The 16,395-nt window shown below is 40.4% G+C and overlaps 1 protein-coding gene and 1 pseudogene across 6 annotated transcripts in view; one reads left to right on the top strand and one right to left on the bottom strand.

The window, feature by feature from the left end:
- SGMS1 (sphingomyelin synthase 1) overlaps positions 1-16,395 on the top strand; it is a 230,517-nt gene that overhangs the window by 130,084 nt on the left and 84,038 nt on the right. For all 6 annotated transcript variants that reach the window (XM_014547474.1, XM_005875931.2, XM_014547472.1 and 3 more), the window contains one exon: positions 5,498-5,578. The gene's annotated coding sequence lies outside the window, so the exon portion shown is untranslated. The remainder of the gene's footprint in view (positions 1-5,497; positions 5,579-16,395) is intronic.
- LOC102238596 overlaps positions 1-16,395 on the bottom strand; it is a 137,644-nt pseudogene that overhangs the window by 84,909 nt on the left and 36,340 nt on the right.

Below are 16,395 nucleotides of genomic sequence, written 5' to 3'. Positions count from 1 at the left end.
GTGTTTCTTCTCATATTTTTCACAGCCAGTGTGCTGTGTGTCACCTCTGTTGTCTGGTTTTTCTTTCTTCTTTCCTTCTCACCAGTTATCCCAGCCTGTGCTAGGAAATCAGTGGGGCTGACGCCTCTCAGGGCATCACACCACATGCATGGCTGCGGGTCTTTGTTCTCGGCTCTTTCCCATTCCTTCTCGCTTCTCAGGGGCCTAGAGGAGAAAAAGCACTGAGTTTGACTCCACTAGAAGAACTGGGTTTGAAGTCGAGTCCTGCCACTTAGAAAGCAAGCTTAGGCATGTCACTGTCCTTCTCTGACCCTCAGGTTCTTTTTCTAAAAATGGGGAGAATACTGCAGCTGCCTTCCCCACAGCAGGATTGTTGTAAGAGCCACGGCATGTAAATGCCACGTATCTGTCATTTGTCTTTTCTGTGAATCTGGTGGTGCCAGGTGACCGACTCCCTTTCACTGAGGTGGAATTGTGACAAAGCCAATTTTGCTTTTAAATTTATTGGGGAATACGTCTTTTGTTTTTTATTTTGAAGTTTTTGCTCAGGTAACACTAAAGAAATGGTTCTTACTAATACAACTTGAATAAGAAAGCATGAAGTTTAAATTAGCTGCTTTAAAATAGAGCACACAATCAATATTACTGAATGAGAGCCCTTTTAAATGTAGTTTTAAAACCAGAAGCACTGCATTTTTGAGAGGAAAGGGAAGATCAAATGATAAGTCTAGAAAATAGTCATTTCTATTCCTGGATCACTCTCCCAGGCCCGGCCTTTGAGCCTTCCTCTTCCTTCCCCTCCTCTCTCAGAAGGACGAATCGGGGATCCCTCACTTCCCCTCTGCATTAGTCATCTGTTTCTGCAGAGCAGCAGCACTGCACACTCCCAGCTTACTCGGTGCACAGGCTACCTCCCGGTTCCTGCGGCCCCGAGCCTGGCCGTGGCTTAGTTAGGTGCTTTGTAAGGCTGCAGTCAGAGGTCCATCGGGCTTTTGTCTTATCTGAGGCTCGACTGGGAAAGGGTTTGCTTCTAAACTCATCTGATGGTTGTCAGCTTCTTGTGGGCTCTCAGGCTGAGGGCCTCAGTTACTTGTTAACTCTCAGCTGGAGGCTGTCCTCACGTGGCTCTCACTCTAGGCAGCTCTCCACGTGGCCCCTGGCTTCTTCAGAGTCAGCAAGGGATGGGATCTTGCAGCAGCACGACATTACAATAGTATGTGATATAACCACATGGATTCCATCATTTTTACCTTATTCTACCATCCAGAAGCAAATCACAGGCCCCACCCCCACTCAAGGGGATATATCGTAAGAGACAAGGGCCCTGGGGGCCATTCTAGGTAGAGCCAGCCACATCTGAGGCTGGCAGGAATATGGCTTCTCTTCCCCTTTAGTCTCCTCTCTGTGCATTCTCCTACTTAACCAGGAGCACGTTTTCTATCCCTTCTGTCTTCTTCACTCCTTCTGACCTTCAGAGAATTCAACAACCCTGGGTGACTTTTCCTTTTGGCTGTAGAAATGCAAGAAAAGGATATCAGAAACTCTGCCTTGATGACAACTCTCTTGCTACCAGGCCCTCCCCTGACAGCTGGTATTGTGAGTGTGTGACAACTTCCCTAGCAGGTGTTTCTAAGTCATAATGTGGCTTATGCTCTTTCTCTTTGCAGAGGAGACACTGTTGTTCAGTGGTTGAGAGCAAGGACTGAAGCCACACCGCCTGGTGTGAATCTCAGCTGTGCCCTTTATTATCTGAGGAGTCTCGAGCAAGAGAATTCATTTTGTGTCTCTATGGCTGGTATTTACATTTTTTATTTTTCCACCGGCCAACAAGCTGGTGCCACTCTCACCCAAGATGCATATGCAGTTATAGGGGCAATTTGCGCTTTATTGCGAAGTACAACTACCTCAAGCCATTTCTGGTCTCCTGGTGGAGTGGGCAGGAACATATTTGAGTTTAGGAGACTAGCTCTTCTTTTATTGACATCATCATCACCTGGTACTTGCTTTGCCTCCTCAGGATGAGGATAGTGTTCTTCTTGCAGTATCAATAACGTTTAATAAGCACTTATTGTTTGCTGAGCTGTCTTAAATTGTTTGCAGGCATTATGTCTTTTAACCCGTATATCAGTATTAAGTTGTAGTACTACTATTACTCCCATTCTGAAGATGAAGAAACTGAGGCTTAATAAATTAAACAACATGCTCAAGGTGTTCGGGGCAGACTGAGGAATGCAGTTCTGTGTGATTGCAGAACACATGCTCTTCATGCTCGCAGGGCACTGCCTTCCATAGCGGCAGCCCAAACCCGCTGAGTGAGCTAACTCCTCAGGAGACAAGAGCCTAAGAATCCAAAGCAGTCATGTCTGGTGGGTGCAGCCCTAAGGCAGATGCCATCCTCCAGCCTCTTCGCCTGAAATGCTCTTGCTTTTGATGCCCACCCGTCTCCTAACACCTTGGGGAACAGTCTTGGCCTCGCCCTAGAGGAGAGACCATCCATCCAAAAAGGAGTGTATTCTTTTTAGCCAGGTTTTTGTGTGACTGTTGTGGATCTCAACATTGTATATGAAGCATGACTAAGAAGTACTGGGCTTTTAATAATCCCACCCAGGACATGTACATTCAGATCATTCCCTTTAAATGCATCAGCTAAGTTAATTGCTTACATTCTGTTGAAGCTGCCATTGCACTGCATTTTTAAAAAAATGAACGTCATCTCAACCACCATATAACCTCGTCCCTACCTTTAGGACTTCTGCCAAATGGTTAGTTCATTCAAGTCCGGTGTTGAAGTCACTTTATAATTTTTTTGAATACCCATTGTGGTGGGGAATTATCATCTTTGAGGATGAACTTGATTCCTTGAGCCTATTAAAATATTTTCTACTTTCATCCACACAGTATAGTAGAAAATAAAGTGGTTTTGTTTAGAATTCAGGAGTGACTAACCTGTAATGAGACAGATTTTCTTGAGGGCAATAACTGTACACTGGCTTTGAAGGGAAAAGAAGAGTACTCAACTTATTCTGAGCATCAGCATCATTGGAGTGAGTTCTAAAGAGGATGACTTTGAAGAAGTCAACGAACACTTTATTTTCTTTTTTCAATAAAAAAATAATACTTTTTATTAGAATAGTGTGGCATCATTTTCAAAATGAACTTCTTTTTAGATAGAAAGTTCTGTTTAAATGTTGGTATTGCCTCACCTGTGTCTTTTTTAAAAACAAAAACATAGCTGAGAAATCCGTACTGTTGCTGAGACTTGAATGTGAAGCTAGCCTGGGTCATAGGTGCCTGCCATTCTCAGTGCGGCTTTCATCTCCCACAGATGCCTGCTGAGTTCTTGGCATACGGTGTACAGCAGAAGAATTAGCACTGAGGGAAATGATTCAGTTCTTTCAGGAATTTATAATAAAAAACACTCAGTACTTGTGAGAAGAATGCTAACATATGCATAGCTAGAGCTTTCTGTTTCCACATTAGTGAAGACTATCAACTAAGATGGGGATTTTTATTTAACACTTCACAACAACATAGAAAAGTTTTATATTGTTGTCAAAAGTGTGATTTGAACCTCTCTCTAAAATGGTCACATAGGGACAGAGTCTGAATTTAATGGACTGTATACCATAATTGCAATGGTTACCATGAATTTTATAGACTGTCTTACTTGGACTAGTAAAAATAATAATTGCAATTACATTTTGGGAACATACCAGGTATTCTGTGATGGGCATTGTAATGCATCATCTCTAATCTAAATAACTACTCTCCGAGGTATGTATTATTGTCCTTATTTTACAGACTTGGAAACGGAAGATTAGCAGGATTAAATTACCTGGCAAAGACCACACTGCAGTTAAATAGCAGAGGTGGAATCCAAGCCTATTTATTTTAAACCTATAACAAAGCCTTCTGCATTTCCCATCATTTAGAAGACTTCCATGCCAAGTGACCAGGCATCCAAAGCTATAGCTTGTCATGAGCATGTTCCTTTCAGTGCTGGGTGTAATCTTACGAGCCTTTGACTCGTCAGTCTTTCCCTGCTGTTTTTATTGACCTTGGCAAGTTCTTTCTTTGTTACTAGGACACTCTGGATTTATGTGGTGTTTGCTTCATTCTCTGCCTTCTTTTTGTTACATGCACAAACACACACACCCTAATGGTTTGGATAACTTGAGGTTTCTGTCTCTTCTATAACTGAAGCGACACTGTCTCTCATGGAACATCAGTGTATGGAGCCATTGTACAGTCATTATTAATCTTTCTGAAGGACTTAACACTGAGGCTTCAGGCGAGGAAAGGTGGTAGGTTTTTATTTTATGTGTTGTCTACTTGGAGCCAAATGTTCTTCATATAAAACGAGTGATAGTTGCATCCTGCCTGGTAGGAGTTGAGTGTCTTCCTTTGGTTCTCTTCGGTGAAGGGAAAGACAACAGCACTTCTATCCCTAGGTCGTAGACCCTATAATGTTATGAAATTAAAAAAGTAAAATATTCTGAATGATTTCCTCTTTGAAAAAGGAAGGCACTTTGCTGGGCATATTCCATTATTTCATGAATTTTAAATCTCCAGTGCTTGAGTGGGACATATGGACAGAGTAGCAAGTCTACTCATTGGGCATTGGGTGTTCCTGGTGCTGGGATACTGTCCTTGTTGGATCAAAGCATGCCTGACTCTGGCAGATGTTATCATTCATCCACACAGTATCATAGGGAGCATTTGATCCTTTTTCAGAAATGAAATTGAGGCTGGGAAAAGATGAAATTATTTTCCCAAGGCTACTTAGTGGTAGGGCTTTAAACCAAGGTTTTACCTGTGCATTGTCCTTTGGTGGTTTGGATGGCCTAATTATTCACCTTTCCTATTCTTTAAGTTTTCAACAATTCGAGAAACAGAGCAAGGACCCAAATGGGAATCAACACAGATAGTAATGTAATTACTGATAAAGCAGAATTAGATAGCACAGTTCAGTTACTTCCTCTCTAAAACTTGCATTGGACCCAGCAACCCTGACATCAGCCGGGACAGAGAGCTGCTGGCCCTCTCGGGAGCAGGCAGCCCTTGTCCTGATTACCGTGTGGAGGTGAGCTGGCTCCAGGGGGCCCTTGCTGCCTCGCTGGGTGCAGTGGCCAGTTGTTTTCCTAGTCCTCTCTAGAAATTAGTCACTTGCTTTTGAGAAGAAGGAAGGAAGGAGTTGGGGAGGAAAGACAGAAAGTGGGTTCCTTTAATACTGCTCCCACCCAGGAAACAGACTAAGAATCTCTTCCCAAAAACGTAAGAGTGGGTATTTTAGGGGTTCTCCATTCCAAACCCCAACAGTAGAAATACTGCTCTTTAAATCTTTTTTTTCTCCTGGGGTGATCTTTCTTTCTGATTTAGAAGAGCAAGGAAGAGACAAATGTGTTTTGGGTATAAAGAAAGGAAAAAACTAACATAGATACCAAGAAATGGTCTCTATGAGACATACAACTAATCAGATTCTTTCTCCTTGTGACAGGTGATGGAAATGTACTGGAACAATGGGAGAAGCCGGTAACTCATAGGAAGCCAAGATGACAAGAATTTTTTTAAATAATCAGTAAGTAAAGATTTGTTAACCTTTCAGAATTCCTTTGACTATCAGGTGAATTTTCTATAAGAATCCATGGTAAAAGAATAGCACAATCAAATAACTTCAAAGTCTAAGGGAGCAAATATTTAAAAGTAAAAAGCAAAAGTACTTCAAAAACTTATGCTAGCATTTGAGAAATTATTCTTTCCTGGCAGAGTGTGTCATTTTAAGTTGTTGGGTACATTAGTTTGGGTAGAGCATAAGTATTTAAAGGATTAAAAGAGGAATCCTTTTATAGTATATCTCTCAAATACACATTTTCTTAGTCCTGTTGGTGCTGTGGGCGCCATTTCTTTCCTCTACTTTGTGATTACATTTTGGAGGTAGATAATCAATAAACAGTGAATATGAATAAAACTGAGCTCTTTGTTTACACCTTCCACATATTCTTCTTTGTGTATGTGATTTTTACACATTAGAACAGGGGTGGGCAAACTTTTTGACTCGAGGGCCACAATGGGTTCTTAAACTGGACCGGAGGGCCGGAACAAAAGCATGGATGGAGTGTTTGTGTGAACTAATATAAATTCAAAGTAAACATCATTACATAAAAGGGTACGGTCTTTTTTTTTTTTAGTTTTATTCATTTCAAACGGGCCGTAGTTTGCCCATGGCTGCATTAGAAGCTACTAATGTTTGCTAACTATCAGGCAGTTTTATGTGGTCGATTTTGGTTTCATTATGATAATGATAATGTTAATACGTGGTCGTCTAGTGGAAAGATTATACATTTTTGAGTCAGACATTCATAGTCCTGACTCGTGCTCTGTGCTTTTAGTAGTTACTCAGTCTCTGAAAGTCGGTTGAGTCGTTGTGCATTAGATTTGATATGAGTCAATACCCAGATGAAAGACTTTGTGTCATAACTGGTACATCATAGAACCACAGTATTATATTTGTATCATGACTTACAGTTTACAAGCCTTTGTTTTGACTCAAAAGATGGACCAGCTCAACTTCTTTAACTGCTACCAAGCAATGGTGGGTTAAGACCTGGCCCGCTGGAAGGAGAGAGGAGAGGGTTGTAGTGTTTGCTGGTTTCTATGGTGTAAATATTCCCATCGTGGCTGATTTCGACAAAAGTCACCACAAGCACAGTCGGGAAGTGATGTGCAGAAGCACACCGTTACAGAGTTATCTACCAACCAGATCAAATAGTTTCAAATAACATCTAGAGCAAAGGTGATAGGAAATAGGAAGTGGCGAGTTTTGAGTGTTTATTATCTTTGTTTTTATATAGTTTATTTCAATTGTATGTTTATATAATTTGACTTTTAATGATGGCTGTGTTTAACAACTGGCTTGCCCCAAATCCTGAGAAGATGATAGTTGACTCTGGTGGGCTGGCTCCAGTTGAGCCACAGTTATCAGTGATCATCTCAGCCGTGGTGGTATGACTTTGGTTGGGTTGATAAAAGCAAGGTTTGGTTTTGAATCCTTGCTTGTCAACTCAGGTTGTCATGCTCACAGAGCTTCTGGAATTGAAGATCAGTGCTGAGGCCAATTCATTAGTGAAGCCACTTACCTTAAGAGTGTGACTGGAGTTCTCAGTCAGTGCTGAGGCCAATTCATAAGTTAAGCCACTTTTCCTACGAGTGTAACTGGAGTTCTCAGTTTGTAACCGGCCCCTGGCACCCCCCCCCCCCCCCCCCCCCCCCCCCCCCCCTCATGGCTGTGGAGTGGCAGTGCTTGGGGATAAGTCAGTCTCTTTTGAACATCCTCCTCTCCCTTCCCTGTGCTCTCTCGCATCTCCATTTCCTCCAGTAGTGACACAACAGGGCCTAGAAGCCAGGGTTCCTCCTGACTAACTTCCGTGTGAGGCTTTGCTTTTTGATTCAGAAATTAAGTTTTAATGAAAGTGAATTGTCTTCAGAGAGAGAGAGAGAAACAAAACTAAATCTGGCAGTTTAAAGTTCACAGGGGCTTGATTAAAATGCTAGGGAATAAAATGGAAGAAAGGAAACTGGATTAGGTCTCTCAGTGTTTCTTTTAGAAGCAGTTTCTTCGGTTTTCTGACTTGCCCTTTAGAAGGGAACAATTGAAGCCTGAAATTGCTAAGTAACAGCTATGATTGTAGTGGTTGTTTTTATTTCAAATCTCACCCACCTAGTTTTCAAAACACATTTTTTTATTGAACCTTTCAAAAAATGCCTTGGATATTTCAAGATACCCATTTATGTCAATTCTCTTATGTAATCTTAAAACATTTATTTTCCTTATTTCTTCCTAACTCAATAGGTACTTACAGTTCCTACTGAGTTGGGGATGGACTTGGATTATTGCAAAAGTAATTCTTGTTCATTTCAAGCGGAAACTCGTGAATAGAAATCTGAGAGACTTGCCTCTGGGTTAGGAAATACTGACCTCTGTCTTAATTGAGTTGAATAAGGGTATCTTTGGTAACTTGAAAAGTAAACGTGGAGGTAATAATTAACAGAGAAATATTTTGATTTATAATTTCTCTTCCCAGAATGGACCTGATGCTATTTCTGAACACCCCCAGCATAGATGAATTTTTGGTTAGAGAACTGTCAGGTGTGTGGTCTTCAAATATGTAAATTTTACAGTCTGGCATTAGGTTTAAATCAACACACTCAGTAGTGTGCTGGGTATTTGGGAATCTTGGTTGTGAGGGTGAATTTCAGTACAGATGAGACAGGTTTACTCCATTTTGAGAGTTGATAATCAAGCCTGAACATAGGAAGTTATAACTTTAAAACAAATGTGGTTGGTGCTCTAAGACATATACAAGCTGGGACAAAAGTAATTTTACAGTTGTGGGTATCTGAAACACAGTTATTGTATAATTATGTATTAATTATTGTATTCTTTTTCATATGAACAATTGTAAACCTACTTTGGCCCCACCCTGTATTAAATACTCTGGAAACAGACAGATGAGTGGGAGGGTTTCAGGAGCCGATGACATTTGAATTGGGTATGTAATGATTAATGCCTTTTGATTAAAATACCTTTTAAAAATTAACAGTGCTAATTGGAAAGAACTTTAAAAATTATTAACAGTAGAAAACTCATCAAAATTATCATTACCCAGAGAAACCATTATTGTTTTTTGTGTGTATTCTGCCATGTTCTCTCTATGCCTAGATTAGATACACATGATTTTTCTCCCTAAAATGGGTTGTTATATTGTTTAGAACCCTGATTTGATTGACAATATACCGAGACCATGCCACATCAACAAATATTCATCTACATCATTTTTGTTAGTGTGAGATAGCATTCCATACATAGGTGGTTTATAATGTATTTAACTCGTTCCTTATTAGTGGGCATTTTAGTTGTTTTACTTTTCCCTGTGATGGACATCTTTGTTTATGGAATAGTGGTGCACTTATCCAATTACTGTGCAGGGTCTTTGTGTCATTACTTCCCTTTAGTTAAGCTTCCCTTTCCCTTTCCTCCTTAGCATATATTTGCTATAATTTAATTTGTAACACATGCTAGACTTCTTTATTCTCCATTTGTATTTTTAGTGAAACAATTCATAGTTTAGAGTGTATGTCCTTTCTTTTGGCATATATTGTAAACTCTTCAACCTCACAGATGACATACCTTAAAATTTTCCCCATAATATAAATTGGTTAACACACTAGTACAACAAATTAAACTCTTAGTAAACTGTTGACTGTTTTATTTGATTTCCCCCCTCAAGTTATTGGTTCTTTTTTCCATGATATAAAGTGGAGTTCATTATTAGTCAGAGTGCTCCTTTTCTTTTCTTTCTTATTTGATTTTTATTGTGTCTGTCTGTTTAAGTCTCTGCATGGGAGAACCAGTTTGTCTGGGCTTAGTCATACCTTACCTCAATTTGGAATAATTTGGAGTTTGCCAGTCATACATCAGGTCACATGTCTAGTAATCTGGCAGATGTTAAGGAGATCTAACTTACTTTTATATTCCCAGTGACTAGTTCTGGCTTTGGGCCATGAGTGAAACCAAAAGTTCCGACAGGTCTGTCTGACGAGCAGTTTCTGGGTTAAGACCATACACAGAGCTATTCCCTTCTTTCATGATTATGAATCAGCTGTTTTCTGGTTTGTTACTTCTGACCACTTCTCCACTTTGATTTCAAAAGGCACAGGGTTAATGTATTATTAAAGTCCCATCTTGAACCAAGGACTTTCAGAAAGAAGTGGTTGTCGGCCTCAGTCAGACAGAAAGGAGCGCTCAGAGAGCTGCATGGCTCAGCAGTGATGGTCTGCCCTTTAGGTTGGGTAGCGGGTTTATAATTACTGATTTTAATGTTATTTTCCTCTGACAAATATGCTAATGTATTCTCTTGCATGTATTAAATACTGCATAACCAAAAAGTTTTCTAAGTGTAAAACAGTTAATGAGATTAATTGCATTTATATTGGCAGAACTGAGTCACATTTAGTCAGTTATTTTTGCATTTTAATTTTCTTTTAAACACCTCAGACAAGTGTTTTAATAGATAGTACCCTCTTTTTTCTTTTTTTTTTCTTTTTTAATATATCTTTATTGATTTTTGAGAAGAAGGGAGAGGGAGAAAGAGAGAGAGAGAGAGAGAGAGAGAGAGAGAGAGAGAGAAACATCAATGATGAGAGATAATCATTGATTGGCTGCCTCCTGCACACACCCTAATGGGGATGGAGGCCGCAACCCGGGCATGTGCCCCTGACCGGAATCGAACCCAAGACCTTCCAGTCTGCAGTTTGACATTCTGTCCACTGAGCCAAACCAACCAGGGCAGCACCCTCTTTTTTCAACAAGGCAAAATAAATTTTTTATGAAGATACTGTTTATAGACCATGGGTTTTCAGATGATCTTCATGTAAGGACAAGAAGCATCAGTTTAGTTCAAGGCTTACTCAGAGAAATGTTTTCTTTTGTTCTGCTAGAGACGTGCCTTCTCAGGAAGATACAGAAAGTTAATGTCTGGCTATTGGCTCTGACTGCCCACTGGTCCCTTCTCTACACAAAAATCTAGATAGTTACAGAGTCTGAAACATTAGCTCTCAGTCTCCTCGAGTGTAAACCCATGTCTGTCTCGCTGCTGTGACTATCAGGCACAGCAGTCCCAGCCTTGGGGTCAAACATACATGGTTTTGAATCTGTCTTTGACTTATCTCGACAGTTGATCTTGGGCATCAAAACCTTCTTGACTCCCAGTTTCCTTATGGTTTCAGTGCAGTTTTTAACATCTACCTTCTGTGTTGTGTACAGATTAAATGTTAAATAATGTACATACAAAGATAGCCACTGGCATTACTAGATACTCAGTAAATGGATTAAATTGAACATCCTTGTCTTGTTCTAAGTGGAATTTCAGATACACTTTCCTATAGGAACAGTGTTATGACTGGGGTTTGAGTATAGTGTTAGAAACATTATTAACATTATACTTCAGTTATAAGTCTAATATGCCAGCGAAACCAGTATCTACATGTTGTCTCTCAAGAAATGCATTTCAAGTGCCACATAAGAGATCATTAACTTAATTAAGACTCTAAAAGTGAACTTTTAGAATGTAACATATTACCAAGTTGAGGACTGCCTATTAGATAAACTTTCACAATAGACATAAAAATGGACTTTTTTGATAAGTGGTGGTATTTGGGGGGGCAGACAAATGAGCTCTCCTTCCCACTTCTGGGAAGTAAATTCACCTTCTGGAGCACTTACTATTATTCCTGACAATCCAACTAGTTAGTTCTAGTTCTAGTGTAGACTGGCCAAACATGGGACCGTGGCCACTGGGGTGGGTGCATGGCCCTAAGCTGACGAGTGTGATTTATTGTTAGGGATTTTAAAAACTACAGCTGTGGAATAGACCATCTCTGTGGCAGAGCAGGGAGTTAAATGGAAGAAGGCAGAGTTCAGGAAGGAAGAACGAAGCCTAATTATAGAAGCGAAGACACCATCTTGTCCTGGTGGAGTTCATTTTGAACTGATCCTAGAGCCCAGCTGTGGCTGCTGCTGGGTTATGTAGAGTCAGTGCATCCCAACCTGTTTTTACCTGGGCAGCTTTAAGTGCGGTGTCTGTTCACCTGCAAGTTAAAGAATACCGACTAATTCATTTGGTTGTTTATATTTGGAATATTTAAGAAGTCAGTGTCTTTCTCATGGACAATTACCTATATATATAAAAGCCTGAGCGACCGAACAACTGGTCGACCGGTTGCTATGATGTGCACTGACCACCAGGGGGCAGACGCTTAATGTAGGAGCTGCCCTCTAGTGGTCAGTGCACTCCCACGGCAGGAGTGTTGCTCAGCTGACCCACGGATGCCAGACGCAGGGGTCACGGCTGGCCACCACAGTGGAACAACAGCGAGCCTACCGAGCAGCGGCTGTGGCAGGCGCAGCAGGGCCAGGATGAGCAGAAGTGGCAGGCAGGAGCAGCAGGCAGGAGTGGCAGGGGGTGGTGGACTGCTGGGTTGGCCTGATCCCCACAGGCCATGCCGAGAGACCCCACCGGTGCACGAATCCGTGCTCCAGGCCTCTAGTAATAAATATAATTGCATAGTGGGACAGCTGATTTACAACATAGCTTTTGAGAACAGTGGTAGCATTTATTCCTATCTTATAAAAGCATAAATGTATTAGCACTAATCAAAGGATACTAGTAACTGTGTGTGTGTGTGTGTGTGTGTGTGTGTGTGTATACACATATGTATAAAATGACTCTTGACATAGGCTTCCTTAATGCAGATGTCATATAACTTTTGATTTTCAAATATGTAAACAAACAGATACTAAAGATGCTTCTAGTAGTTATCCGCCCTTTGCTACCATTTATGGTAGGAGCACTTGTAGGTAATCAGGTAGATGTTCGTAGATATATATGGGTTGAGAGAGATGTTTCTATTTAAGGAGGAATTGGTACTTTGGCAAGATTATCAAATAAGTCCATTTGTGTTCCTTACTTGAAAGGAAAGAGAGAATGACTTAATGTTTCTCTTCTCCTCAGTAGGTTAGTGTTTGGGGAACTGAGATTTTATGTGACAACACTCTTGTAAACTTCACTTCCCTTTAGGAAGTATCAGATTTGCCTTCTCAGTAGTAGCATTTTGTATTGTTGGAACATGTTGTAAAGAGCAAAGAAATGCATCTGCCATTTGAGTTCTGCTTGCCAACTGCTTTAAACAGCTATAGTATTTGTTTATTCTTGATGTGTCAGCAGTGAAAGGAAGTTTTCCTTTCTCTTTTGTGGTTATATAAATTACATTATCATATCAACAGTGACTATTTATGCAGAATCTACTAGGTCCTGGGGTGGGGGTGGGGGGATACAAGGCCTTGGAAACACAATCTCTGCCTCAGATGGACTTCTATCATCTGGTGAGAAAGAAAAGTTAGGAATCTCAAAAAGAAGGAAGACGCTAAGGTTCTGTAAGTCAGTTTTGAGAGGGAGGTATAAGGAACAGGTCTGTAGGTATTCAGAGGAGCGGAGAGTTCCCCAGGGCTTGAGCGAGGGAGGAGCGTTTCAGGAAAAGCAAGGGTTTGACTGATAACTAGGAAGGTGATAACTCGGAAGAAGAGTAAGAGAGGTCATCAGACAAGGGCATGGTGTGGGCCCAGGTGTGGAGGTGGTAATGTGCCCACTGCCGTAGGGGAAAAACAAGTGGCACAGGCCGGTTACTTGGCAGAGATGTTTTTTGTTTTTTTGTGTGTTTTTTTAAGTGGAAGGTGGGGGTTGGAGAGGTAGAGACCAGCTTTTGAGTAGCTAAGCATTGTAACATTGGGCCCATGGGCTAATTGTTACATTTTTAAAACGGTGGAAGGACAAACTTTGTGCTTTGAATTTAAAGTTAGGCAACAAAGACATCCTAGAAACAGTTATCCTTCTTCTATTGTGAGGATGTTCTAAAAATGTTGGTAATCGCATCCTTACGTCCAAAGCATAAGGATTATTGTAAACATCTTGTAAGTGCTTTGAGCTATATATTTACAAAGTCCTCCTACTTCCTGAATGGAGCACCCACTCTGTGAATTTTAAACTTGACTGGATCCTAGACAATAGAAACAAAGTAGATTATCTATTTCCTGGATGTGCTAGCTTTCCCTTTCACTTTTATGTATCTCGGTGGACCTATGTCTACATATAATTGCATTTTTTCAGACTATAATGTTATGAAGTTTATTGAGTTGCTCATATACTCATAGGTGTTATATTTATACATTCTTCTCCTATAAAAGAGCTGCTATTCTTGGTGTAACAGCCAACATATTATCAGTTTGGCTAGTATAATTGATTGTAATAGTTTTGTAAGCAGAAAAATGATGTTCCCCAAAATACATATTTATATGAATGTATGAAGAAAGTTGCCTATAAAGCAAATGTCTTCCGTTTGATCTTTACTGTTGTTTAGGTGACAGAGAGAGGAAAGGTTCATGACATGATGGCACACCGGACTTTGACATTTGTCATGTGATGGTGGTGATGTGTTGGGAGCAGAGGGAGGGACCTGGCAGCTGGAACAACAGGTCAGAGACACTCAGCCTTGGTGACCCTGGCATGAGGGATGAATGCCCGAACCAGGAATGGAAAAAATGGTACAGATGTGAAAGATAAGCTGTCATCATACCTATTAATAGTGAATCATCAAGAGAGAGGGAGGGAGTGCAGATATTTTCAGGATTTAACTTCAAGTGTCCAAGACAATAAGATTACCTTTGTGAGGAATATGAGAGTCGAGGGAGATTTATCAACTTTATATCTTCTAAGATACAGGACCAACTATGCCTGTTGCTAAGGATAAATGCTAAGTTATAGGCTTATCTTGCGCCTGTCCTTTTTAAATTTATTTTTAAAATAACTTTTAGATTATTTTTTAAAATTTATTTTTTAGTTATAGTTGACATACAATATCGTATTAGTTTCAGGTGAACAAAATAGTGATTAGATATTTATATACCTAACAAAGTGACCACTCTTTTGAGTCCAGTACCCATTGGGCACCATACAGTTATTACGATGATATTGACTATACAGGAGTGGGCAACGGTAGGTTTACAGTTGTAATACAAATGCAGTAATTAATAAATAATAATACAAGAATAAATTGTTTCACATACAACTGTAAACCTACTTTTGCCTACCCCTGTATTCCCTGCGCTGTACCTTAATGCCTGCCCTTTTTGACCATAACTTGGTCTTCCAACTAGAACTATTAGAGGTCTTCAGAGAGAGAGAGAGAGATGGCAGTTTGCCTAGGGCCACACACGTGGCCACGTACTGGCAGAGCTGGGATTAGGGCAGGAGCTCTTGACTCCTGGTGTAGTTCTTATTAGTCTTCCATGCTGGTTTGGAGAAAAAACTAACTTTTTAGATCCCTTGATCACACTTTAGATCTTATGTTTGGCTATTGAGTATTTTGAAGAAATCTTGGCCTATAAAATGACTGTTTCTAAACAAATGTGAGAAAGTTAAACTTAAGAAGTCTTCTCCAAAGCCAAGTAGGTTTAATTTGTAACTTAAAAAAAAGTCTTCCTCTGTAAAAACTCTGCCCCCTCATTAGTAATCAACTTATTTTTTTTTATAAAATATATTTTATTGACTTTTTACAGAGAGGAAGGAAGAGGGATAGAGAGTTAGAAACATCGATGAGAGAGTAACATCGATCAGTTGCCTCCTGCACACCCCCTTCTGGGGATGTGCCCTCAACCAAGGTACATGCCCTTGACCGGAATCGAACCTGGGACCCTTGAGTCTGCAGGCCGACGCTCTATCCACTGAGCCAAACCGGTTACGGCTCAACTTATTTTTTAACTGGTACTTGGGACCTACCAGTTCTATCGTTGCCTGTAATGTGCCAATTCCCAACTACTTAAAGTTTCTTTTAAATATTTTTCTTCCAAAATAATGTTTAGGCACAATGATCCAGAAGGAAAGAGTACAGTATTTCCAAAATCACTCTTACTTTTTTAAAAGTTGGTTTAATGTGGCATAAATGAAATGATTCCAATTTTAACCCCTTTGTTTTGCTAATTAAATTTTTATTGTATAATAACACCAAATCCAAGAATCCTAAACCAAAAGCTTCTATAGTTTTTTTTTCCACTACTTAAATGTGGGACTCAGACCATGCAATACTACAGAACGATTTCAGCTGTAAAATTCTTGGGATATTTTAACATTGAAAAGAATAATAGAAAAACTATGGGCTAGTGTTCCACAATTTTGGAGATTCTGATACAGAACTCAGAGGGACAAGATAGCATTGTTTAAGTGCCTACTCTATGTCAAGTGCTGTGCTAAATTCTTTGCATGTATTAGAACATATCATCTGTCCCTCAAACTCTGTTAGGTGAGCATTTTATCCCCTCATTGCAAATAATTACCCTGCCCTGGGTCATACAGTGTCAGACATCAGATCCAAATCTGCTGGGACGCCTGATGCCACCGCCTCATTACACCCTGGATCGCTGCCTAACTCAAGAACTTTTACTAAGGAATAGAAATTAATGCACATCCATTGTTCAGATGTCTATCATAAGATTACCCCTTATTTTATGAGAGTTTTTAAAAGGCCATCTACATTTTCTTGACGTTGTCAAAGGCTGATTTTTTTTTTTAAAGGCTGCGAAAGGCTCGTAAGCCTCATGTAAATCAAGAAGGGAAAGTTCCGCCTTCACCGACTGAACACGCTTATTGGCTAGAATTGCACGGACTGACTCATTTCTTTTTTGCTGTGTTAGAGGGCCGCGCCCTGCATTCCAAAAACCTCTGCTGCCCTGCTCAGCTCCGCCGCGGCCTCCCGGCTGGAGCCTCAGGGGTTGGGCTGGGGGCCTGC

Source organism: Myotis brandtii, unplaced genomic scaffold (genome assembly GCF_000412655.1).
Source record: "Myotis brandtii unplaced genomic scaffold, ASM41265v1 scaffold475, whole genome shotgun sequence".
Classification (NCBI taxonomy): Eukaryota; Metazoa; Chordata; class Mammalia; order Chiroptera; family Vespertilionidae; genus Myotis; species Myotis brandtii.
Note: the sequence above shows the minus strand (reverse complement) of the source record. Positions and strands in the feature narration are given on the sequence as shown.